Raw genomic sequence first — 10509 nt, forward strand, 5'->3', positions numbered from 1 at the left:
AGCGCTGTCAAAGGTGCAGGGGTCAGGGTGGCCAGCGGACACGTGGTCCCTCTCAACAGACAGCATCAAGCCGAGGGGCTGCCATCCAGAGCTGCTGCAGGGACTCTGCCTTGGGTGGCAAGCAGAGCGAAAAGGTGGTATGTGTGACTTGAGGGGGCACCCCAGAAACTGTCCTGACTGCTTGCTGCCTGAGAAATGGGTGACCTTCATTAGAGAGAAATGTCAACTGGTATTATAAAACAACAGGATTAATCAGCAAAACCCACGGAAGGAGAAAGGTTTTGGGGGGACAGGGAACTCTGGGGTCAAAACCTAGTTCCATAGAAAAAAAAGGCCGGATGTGCACTTCTCTGCATAGGGCTTGCTTTCTCTCCCCAGGCCATCATCAGCATACTGTTGGCGATGGTGTCACCACAGGCTGCCACCTCTGGGTCCCCAGCAGGTCTGACATCAGTGGGCAGTGTGGGAGGACGGCTGGTCACCTGTGAGCAGCTGCATATTGAGGCCATAGTCCCGGGAGGAGCCTTTGCGTGCTGTGTCCATGCTTACCGGCACCGCACCCCACACTGCTATTTCCCTGGAAAATTTCGGGCCTCCCAGCCAGCAGAGCTAGGTGAGCTCCATCCAGAGAAGGGTGATGCTCAAGTGTTTTCAAAGCAAAAACAGGAAAACCAGAACAGTCTCTGCTGCTACGAAACTCCAAGCAAAGTTAGGGAGGCTGAGCCTCCCTCCCCAGCCCTGCCCGGGGTCCAGAACTCCCTTCTCACTATCCCCGTCCTATGGTTCTGCATTTAAATCACACGTTTAAATATCCACCGCTTTTTAAAAAATCTTCTCCTGCAGATATGTTCACTGATTTTAGAGAGAGAAGAGGGAGGGGGAGAGAGGGACAGAGAAAAACACTGATATGAGAGAGAAACATCAATCAGTTGCCTCCCATACATGCCTCACTGGGGGGTTAAAACCCTAACCAATGTTTGCGCCCTAACTGGGAATCGAACCCTAGACCTTTTAGTGCAAGGGGTGACACTTCTACCAACTGAGCCACCCAGCCAGGGCTAAATATCCACAGTTTTGCCTGAAATAGACAGGAATCTCAAAGCTTGTAATGTCTCCCAAGGATTACCAAAATTCCTCAGCCCCTTTCTTTCCTATAATACTATGTATGGAAACTGATTTTGAGAGGTGCACTTTTAAGTTGCACACGCGTGTGCTAAATCATGGCTCTAGAGCATGTCAGTGAGCGCCGTTTATACCAAAGCATCAGCTGTGGTCATAGTTTGGCACCGAATTGTCTGAGTTTTAACCCCAGCTTCCTTACTTACCTTGGCACCTAGCACAAGGTGTTTGGCCCCTGAACCTCACCTGTAACACCCATTTGACCATCCTTCCACCCTTCCGTAAGAATCCACCACACACCTGCTAGGGTGCGCCCTGGGTACAAAGCAAACAAATCAATGAGTCTTCACCAGGTGTGTGTCTTCACCAGGTGTGTGGGCGGGCCAGCCAATTACACATCTCAGATCATTTAAAGCTTTTTATTTATTTACTTTTAGAGAGAGGGGAAGGGAGGGAGAGAGAGAAACATCAATGTTGCTTCTCGCTCGCCCCCCACTGGGGACCTGGTCCCCAACCCAGGCATGTGCTCTGACTAGGAATCAAACCGGCCACCCTTTGGTTCACAGCCCACACTCAATCCCCTGAGCTACAGCAGCCAGGGCCATATCTCAGATCATTTTAAGCATTTAGAAGAAAAACAAAGCAAAGTAGGGGCAGAATGACCTGCCCTTGGAGCTGCCACGTGGATCGCACGAAACGGCAGGCCTGCTGCAGGAGTCTGGTTTCCTTGTCTTTCCCGTCATTTCCTACGGCTCCCCAGCCACGGGGTGGGGGGTCCCCACCCACAGGCCTCAGACCCGGTGAGTGTGAGAGGGCCTCAGGGTACTTTTCTATTTCTTCCACAATTATTTATTGAGCCTACTATGTGCCAGGCACTTGGTCTGCAGAGTCTTTTTAATACTGGACATTTTCCCATGAACACCATTAGTTCTGGACCTTTCTTGAAAAATCGGAAGCTCTAGCAACAGTGGGCACACCTTCCCTTGGAACAACAATTGGCTGGTGCCAAGGGGTGGCTGCCTCCTTCACAGAGCATGAGCAGCCTCTCGGTCACAAGCCCTATTGTCCCTCACACTTCGTCAGTTCATTTCCCTGCCTGGCTGTGCTAGTCATGTATTGGAGTTTGCAAGCCCTGACCCAAGCTGTCACCATAGTGAACACATGTGAACGGAGATAAGTATATTGATAGAAACAAAACTATATCCTGAAGCAGCCTGACTTTGAAGACTGACGTCAAGTTTTGGACATTCCTCCTATAGAGGAGCAGAGTCTGTGTCCCTCCCCTTGCATCTGGCTGGCTTGTGTCTGCTTCAGCCAACAGAGTCCATGCAAGCACTGATATGTGACTTCAGAGGTTAGACTATAAAAGGCTGTGTGCTTCCGCTTTGTTCACGGGACACTCACTTCGGGAGCCCCGAGCGGCCATGGAAGTACAGCTGCCCCGGTGCCACCTTGCGTGAAGGCGCTCTAGTGGGCAGTCCCAGCTGAGGCCAGCCTTCGAGCCATCCCAGTCCAGGCACTAAACGTGTGAGTGTTGATGTAAGAACATCGAAACCTGTAGACAGTTTTTATAAGACTTTATTTGGGCAAATTGATGACATGCTAGGAAGCAAGGTCTCAGATGCTTCAGAGAATAAGTTTTGCAGCTTCTTTTATACATTTGCAATTGAAGAGAGGATGTAGATTGCACAAAGGTGGGAGAAAGCAGGGTATAGGAGGGTTAACAACATTATGTGCTCCCCTGAGGATAGTTATGCCTCTGAAGGATCTGAAAAAGATTACTTTGCCCTGACTGGTGTGGTTCAGTGGGTTGGGTGTTGTTCCACAAAACTCAAGGTCGCCAGTTTGATTCCCAGTCAGGACACATGCCTGGGTTGCATGCTTGGGTTGCAGGTCAATGTTTCTCTCTCACACGGATGTTTCTCTCCGTCTTTCTCCCTCCCTTCATCTCTCTCTAAAAATAAGTAAAATCCTTTTTAAAAGATTACTTTGGCATTTCAGAGCTGTGTTAACCTAGATACATGAGAACAATCGATAAGGATTGCTTAAGGCAAAGATGCAACTTTTCTTAAAGAAGTAATATGCCTAGGGCATGACTACCCACTTTGCCCAGTTAGGAATTTATGATCTGATTACGCTGTGAGGTTACTTTCACTCACTGGACTTGGCAGCTTTATTGCAGAGCCCCTTTTTCATCTGTGTGAGTTAATATGTCTCCAGGTGATGCCAGTTCTCAACCATCCATGTCACCCTCCCCACCCCGCACTGTTCAGTCTTCCAGACTAAGACGCCAAACCTGTGGACAAGAGACAAGCCACCTCTATTGTGCTCCGTCCAAATTCTTTACTGTACTGCCTTGGCTGGTGTGGCTTAGGGGATGAGTGTTGGCCTGTGAATCAGGGGGTCACCGGTTCGATTCCCAGTCAGGGCACATGCCTGGGTTGCAGGCCAGGTCCCCAGGGAGGGGCCTGCAAGAGGCAACCACACATTAGTGTTGCTCTCCCTCTCTTTCTTCCTCTGTTCCCCTCTCTAAAAAATAAATACATAAAATATTTAAACAATTAAAATTCTTTACCGTACTAAAATGGTTGTTGTTCACATCAAATCTCGCAGTAGGTTATGCAACAAAGATAGTTGGAACAGTGTTCATTAGGAAAGATCACTTGAGCTAGGTAAAGACTAGGGCATTGGAGCACAGCCTTTCAAACAGGGCACAGCAAGCACAAAACCCTCTGGTGGGAGGTGCTAAAAAACAAAATTCAACCAAGTGAATTTGAAGACCTAATTGGCTTTGTTGAGTGAGTCACCAATCAGGCAGCCCGCCCTCTGGCCGCTAGAAGGGCGTTCCAAGGGGCTATACAGAATGGAAGGTTTCTATAGGAAGAAGGATGGGACAAGAGAGCTACTAAAACAACAAAAATAAGGATTATTTGGGGGGCTGGGATATCTTTTTTTTGGAGGAAGAGAATAGGAATGGGTTTTTTGTTGTTGTTGTGCCAATTGTCACTTCTTTCTATGGGTGATGGAGAGGGCGCAGGTGACAGATTAACTCCCTGGTGCTTGACCAGAAAACTCCAGACTGGCTGATTAAGATTACATTTAAGGGTAAAGCCGCAATTAGATCAGGCTTAAATCTAGGTTTGTCATGGGCTTTTAGCATAAATGACACCATTTGGGGTCTGTGGTTTTCTCTTTAAGAGAGGAATCTGGTCATTAAAAAACAACAAAAGAATTCTGGTCAAGGTGGTGGAGTAGATAAATGTCTCCTGCCACAATAGCATCAAAATTACAACTACACTACAGAACACCCATCACTGAGAACCCCCTGAAGACTACCTAAACAGAAGTCCTGTAACTAAGGACATACAGAAGAAGCCACACCAACACTGGTAGGAGTGGCAGAGATGTGGAACGGGCTGGTCCTACAGTAACGGTGTGGCAGTTAAGAAATAGGAGAGATATCTTGGCCTTGCAGTCCCCCGCTGAGGAGCCAGGGGTCCTAGCTCCACACTGTGCTCCCAGCCCAGGGTCCCAGTGCAGCAAACAGAAGTCCGCATAACTTCTGGCTGTTGAAATCAGTGGGCATTGTGGCTGAGTGAGAGAGAGGGCTTCCAGAGTCCCAGGCGAATCTCTTAAATGGCCCATGTATGGACTTATTTGTGGAGGACTCACTCACTCTGGGCTCCAGGGCTAAGGCAGCAGCTCTAAAACTGTGAGGGACATACAGGGAGGAACTGAATTGTCTGGCCTCAGGGCAAGGGTCAGAGGGGCAGCTTTCTTCCAGACATAAATGCTGGCAGAGGCCATTGCTCTTTTGTTGAGCCCACCCCCTACACAGCCTGCTGGCTCAGGCAGGTGCCAAGTCTCAGTCTCCATCTAGCTGGTTAACACTTTTTGTCCCATCCTGGAGATTCCCTAAGACCTCACCCCACCCAACTTTTAGGCCCTCCTATGCAGCTTCCAGCTTCCAGGGGCCTTTCCCTAAAACAGCCTGTCTTGGTTTGAGCTGTGGACTTTCCTAAAATCTCTGAAAGGTTCACAAACCTCAAACAAGCAGCATCTGGCTTTGGCATGCCCCGTACCTCTTACTAAGTGGCCCCAAGCTCAGCACTAGTCTTGGCAGCTGGTCTTGGATTGCAGCTTAGCCTCAGTTTGCAGCTTAGGCTCTCCCAGCACCTCCAAGCCCAGCACAAGTAGCAGCACAAAGTGATCTACAAATCACTTTGCAGGTTATACCAGGTAGCCCCGGGCTGGGCACAGGCAGTGACTGACCATAGCCTACACCAGAGCCTACACCAGAGCCCCTCCCAAGAGGCCCAAGAACCAACACACCTACTGGCCAGATTCAGACCACACCAAAGCACCACTCAACCACCTGAACAGACAACACACCCAAAGGGTAGACTCGGCAGGCACCAGAGCCATGCTAAAGTGAGTCCTGCCCCGTGGGGATGGCTCCTGCACAACAGCTTCTCTGGTGCAGTCACAGTCATTCCAGTCAATTAGCCTGAGGGCCAATCTCTCCCACTGATGTGCAAACAGCAATCAAGGCTCAGGGGGGCATACACAACCCACACAAGGGACACACCTGGAGCACCAGCTCAGGTGACCAGGGAAGCTGTGCCACTGGGTCCCACAGGACACCATTTTTTACATAAGGCCACTTTACCAAGACTAGGAGACATAGGAGATCTACCTGAGACATGGAAATAAACACAGGGAGGCAGCCTAAATGAGGAGACCAAAAAAATATGTTCCAAATAAAAGAATAGAACAGAACTTTAGAAAAAGAACTAAACAAAATGGAGACAAGCAATCCTCCAGATGCAGAGGTCAAAACACTGTTTACAAGGATGCTCAATGAACTTAGAAGTAGGGTATGTGAACTCAGTGAGAACTTTAATAAAGAGATAGGAAACATAAAAATGAAGATTAAAAAAACATTAATAAGAACCCGGTGGAAACAAAGAGTCTGATAACTGAAATGAAAACATCAATAAAGAGAATTAACAGATTAGATGAAGCAGAGGATTGAATCAGTGATTTGGAAGACAAAGTAGCAGAAAACACCCAAACAGAACAGCAAAAATAAGAAAAGAAAAGAAAATAATTAGAATAGTTTAAGGACAACTTTTGGACAACATCAAGAGTACCAACATTCACATCATAGGGGTACTAGAAGGAGGAGAGAGAGAGCAAGGAATAGAAAACTTATTTGAAGAAATGATGGCAGAAAACTTTCCTAATTTGGCAAAGGAAATAGACATACAAGTCCAGGACGTGCAGAGTCCCAAACAAGATGAACCTAAAAAGGCCCACACCAAGACACATCATTATTGAGATGGCAAAGGTTAAAGACAAAGAGAGACTCTTAAAGGCAGCAAAAGAAAAGCAGTTGGTTACCTACAAGGGAGCTCCAATTGACCGTCAGCTGATTTCTCAACAGAAACTGTGCAGGCCAGAAGGGATTGGCATAAAATATTCAAAGTGATGAAAAGCAAGTGCCTAAAACCAAGATTACTCTACCCACCAAGGCTTTCATTTAGAATCAAAGGAAAGATAAAGAGCTTTCCAGACAAGATGAAGCTACAGGAGTTCATGACCACCAGTATTACATGCAATGTCAAAGGGAATTCTCTAAGAAGAAAGAGAAGATTGAAAATATGAATAATGAAATAAATATGAATAATAAAATAAAATAATGGCAATAACTACATACCTATCAATAATTACTTTAAATGTAAGTAGATTAATTGCTCCAATCAAAAGATGTAAGGTAGATGAATGGATAAGAAAACAAGACACTATACATCCTATGTAGGAGAGACTCACTTTAGATTAAAAGACACATCCACACTGAAAGTAAAAGGATAGAAAAAGATGGTCCATGCTAATGGAAATGAAGAAAAAAGCTGGAATACCAATACTCATACTAGACAAAATAGACTTTAAAGCAAAGGCTATAACAAAACACAAAGAAGGACCCAACAATTCCATTTCTGGTTATTTATCCTAAGAAACCCAAAACATTAACTCAGAAAGACATATGCATCCCTATATTCATTGCAACATTTTTTACAATAGCCAGGATATGGAAGTAGCCTAAGTGTACATCAGTAAATGAAGAGGTAAAGAGGAGGTGGTACGTGTATACAAAGAAGAGGTAGTATGTATGGACTCAGCCAAAAAAAGAGGGAAATCTTGTGACAACATGGATGGATCTAGAGGGTATTGTGCTAAATGAAATAAGTCAGACAGGGAAAGACAAATACCATATGATTCACTTATATGGAATGTATAAAAACAAAGTAAACAGACAAACAAGACAGAAACAAGCTCATAGATACAGAGAATAAATTAATTGTTGCCAGTTGGGAGGAAGTTTGGAGGGATAGGTGAAAAGGGGGAAGGGAATAAGATGTGCACATTGCCAGTTATGGACACAATCACGGGGATGAAATGAACAGCAGAGAGAATATAGGCAACAATATTGTAGTAACTGTGAATGCGGTCAGAGGGGTACTAGATCTCCCAAGATGATCACTTCCCATGTTACAGAAATGTCTAATCACTATGTTGTACACCTGGAACTAACATAATATTGTATGTAAACTGTAATTGAAAAATAAAAATAATTCTTTTTAAAAAGAAAGAAAGTAACCCGAATCCCCTCCGGGTCTTTCAAGCATAAAGGTATTCAACACAGGGAATTTAATGTGTAAAAATATTGGAAGAGCTGAAAGAACAAGTGAGGGAAGCTGCTGCTAGAATTCAAATTTGCTGACAGCTTTCCAGGTGTCTGGAATCTTCAAGAAACTTCCCACAGCAAGCTGACGCCATTTGGAAGTCACGTGACGTGACAAACAGCACCCAAGAGCCTCTGAAGATCTATGATGCCAAAGCTCACGTGTGTGTCCACCATCTTGATATTGAAAGAGACAGAATAATATTTCTGCTTCTCTCTTTTTTTTTACTTGCCTTTCTCTTTTAATCCCCTCACTGCTCCAGTTCTCAAAACAGTACCCAAAAATTAAACAAGGAAGCTCCAAGAGCCAAGGCATGCCAGCCCAAGAGTAGAAGGCTCCTCCCACAGGGGCCGAAGTCTGGATGCTGGGGTCCCCACTCAGAGCCTGGTAGTAAAAGCTGGTGAAGAATAAGGTGGTTCCGGAGGCTTGCAATAACCCGGCCCAGAGGGGCTTTCTGCAATGGGGCACCTGCTAACGGGGCCAGGTTGTATAAGAAGTGGTGTTTGTAGGTCTTGTCAAAGAGCTCCTTCCCATAGGCACCTGGAAATGGGGTGCCTCGAGCCCCGGTGGAGGCCAAGCCTGAGGCCCCGGCTGCAGACAAAGCACTTGAGTGACAGAAAGCAGCCCCTGGCCCAGCCATGGCAGTAGATGGTCCTCTGCTTCTCTTTTATATCCAAGTTTATCATAAGTGCCTCAATCCAGAAACTTACTGGCAGGGGATTCTGGGAAATACAGTTCTCAGGCTTCTAGCACTGCAGTACTGGGGAGGGTACAGAGAGGAAGGCAGCCTGGTATCGACAGGCAACCTGGCCATCTGGCTCAGCTGGCACAGCTGGCGTCTCCATTCCCGGATCCCCTCACTTGCAGTGGTCTTATCCGACACCTCACTGCAGCTGTTCACTCCCAGGGTCATAGGTCAGGTATGTTATTACCTGTAACTCCATTATCTTACAGTCATGCCTCCTGTCTTCCCAGTTCATGCCCTCCAGTATCTGAACTCCAATAATTCTGCCCACCGTTCCCTTTCCCTCCACCTCCTAGTGTTCTTCTTAGCCAGTTTAGATGACCTAATCAATTATCATAATCCCTCATTGGCATACTCTCAACTTCCTTGCCCCTGTCTTCATGCACTGTACTCTTCTGGAAAAACACCAACGTTGATTAAATCTAGCCGTCTACCTACTTAACGCCTGTGCCACGAGAGCTGAACATGTCTAGAAAACATCAGCCCCACTATTCGACTTACTTTAAATTCATGGCCAGTCACGGTCAAGGGGAAACAGTGCTCTCCAGCAATCAGACCTCTCTTCCCACATCCGTTCACACTCCCACTCTCCCAAAGGGCTATTTCATAAACTCCTCTCTCTTCCCCAAACACCAACACCTCCTTCTCTATCATATACCCTCAGCTGCCGACTTTACTTTCCATTTTACTGATAAATGCAAGTAATTGCAAGAGAACTTTCGCAGGTTCCCATCACATCTACCAACTTAAGTCTGGGCCCGTATATTTTGCTTTTCCTCCTGATAGTGCCTTCTATCCTCCATAATCAATTTTTTACCCTTTATCAGGTCCTACAAATATATTGCTATTTTTCTTATCTTTCAAAAATAGCCCTCTCCTAATCCCATGCCCCTCACCAGCTACTGCCCCACTTCTCTGCTTCACTTTACTGCAAAACTCATCAAAAGAATTACCTGTACTCGCTGTTTTCAATTTCCACCCTCCTTCCTTGATCCCCCTTCCATCAGCCTTCTTCCCTCACCTTGTCAAGGTTACTTGCCAAACCATCGATTCTCAGTTCCCGTATCACTTGGACCATCAGGACTGTTTGACCCAGGTAAGCACTCATGACTTGGGACGCTTTCCTCCCCGGCTTCCAAGATGCCACCCTCTCTTGGTTTTCTTCCTGCCTCGCTGGGTGCTGCTACTCTGAGGCCTTGGTTGGCTCTTTTCTATCTTCCTGACCCCAAAGCGGAGCCCCAGGCCTGCCTTGGACTTTTCTCCTCTATGAGCGCATTGAGACTGGTGGTCATGAATTTAAACGAAGCCAATTCTCAGCCAGGCTTATGGCTTTAAGTGCCTCGTATAGCTGACGACTTTTAAACTTTTATCTCCAGCCAGATCATTTCCCTGAATTGCAGACCTGAACATCCAAATGCCTATTTGACACCTTCTCTGGACTATTCAATAGTCACCTCACATTTAACAGGTCTAACATCAAATTCTTTTTCTTTCCCCCAGAATCTCCTTCTCCTGCGGTCTTCTCATTTCTGTACATGGCCGGTCCCTCCTCCCAGCTGTTCGAGCCAAAAGGTTGAAGTCATCTCAGCTCCTCAATTTGTCTCCTATCCAATCTGTCGTGCAACCCCAACAGCTCTGCCAAATATGTCTGGAGCCTGGCCACAGTTCACCACCTTCACCGCTGGGCCTGTGTCCAAGCCTCCATCACCCCTCTCCTGGATCATTACAACAGCTTTCTAACTCATCTCCCTGATCGTATTCACAAAAAAAGAGGTCAGAGGATCCAGCTAAAACATAAGTCGGATGCTATCATTTCTCAGCTGAGAGCTGTCCAGCTCAGGACGCAAGCCAAAGTGGAAACACCCAGGCGTTTCTCTGACCCCACCTTCTGTCACTCAC

The 10509-nt window shown here is 46.5% G+C and overlaps 1 pseudogene; it reads right to left on the reverse strand.

Moving 5' to 3' along the window:
• Positions 1 to 8130: 8130 nt before the first annotated feature.
• LOC112319103 (transmembrane protein 256 pseudogene) lies at positions 8131 to 8505 on the reverse strand (annotated as a pseudogene).
• Between the last annotated feature and the right edge of the window lie 2004 nt (positions 8506 to 10509).

The sequence above is a fragment of the Desmodus rotundus genome, chromosome 12, assembly GCF_022682495.2.
Source record: "Desmodus rotundus isolate HL8 chromosome 12, HLdesRot8A.1, whole genome shotgun sequence".
NCBI classification, from domain to species: Eukaryota; Metazoa; Chordata; class Mammalia; order Chiroptera; family Phyllostomidae; genus Desmodus; species Desmodus rotundus.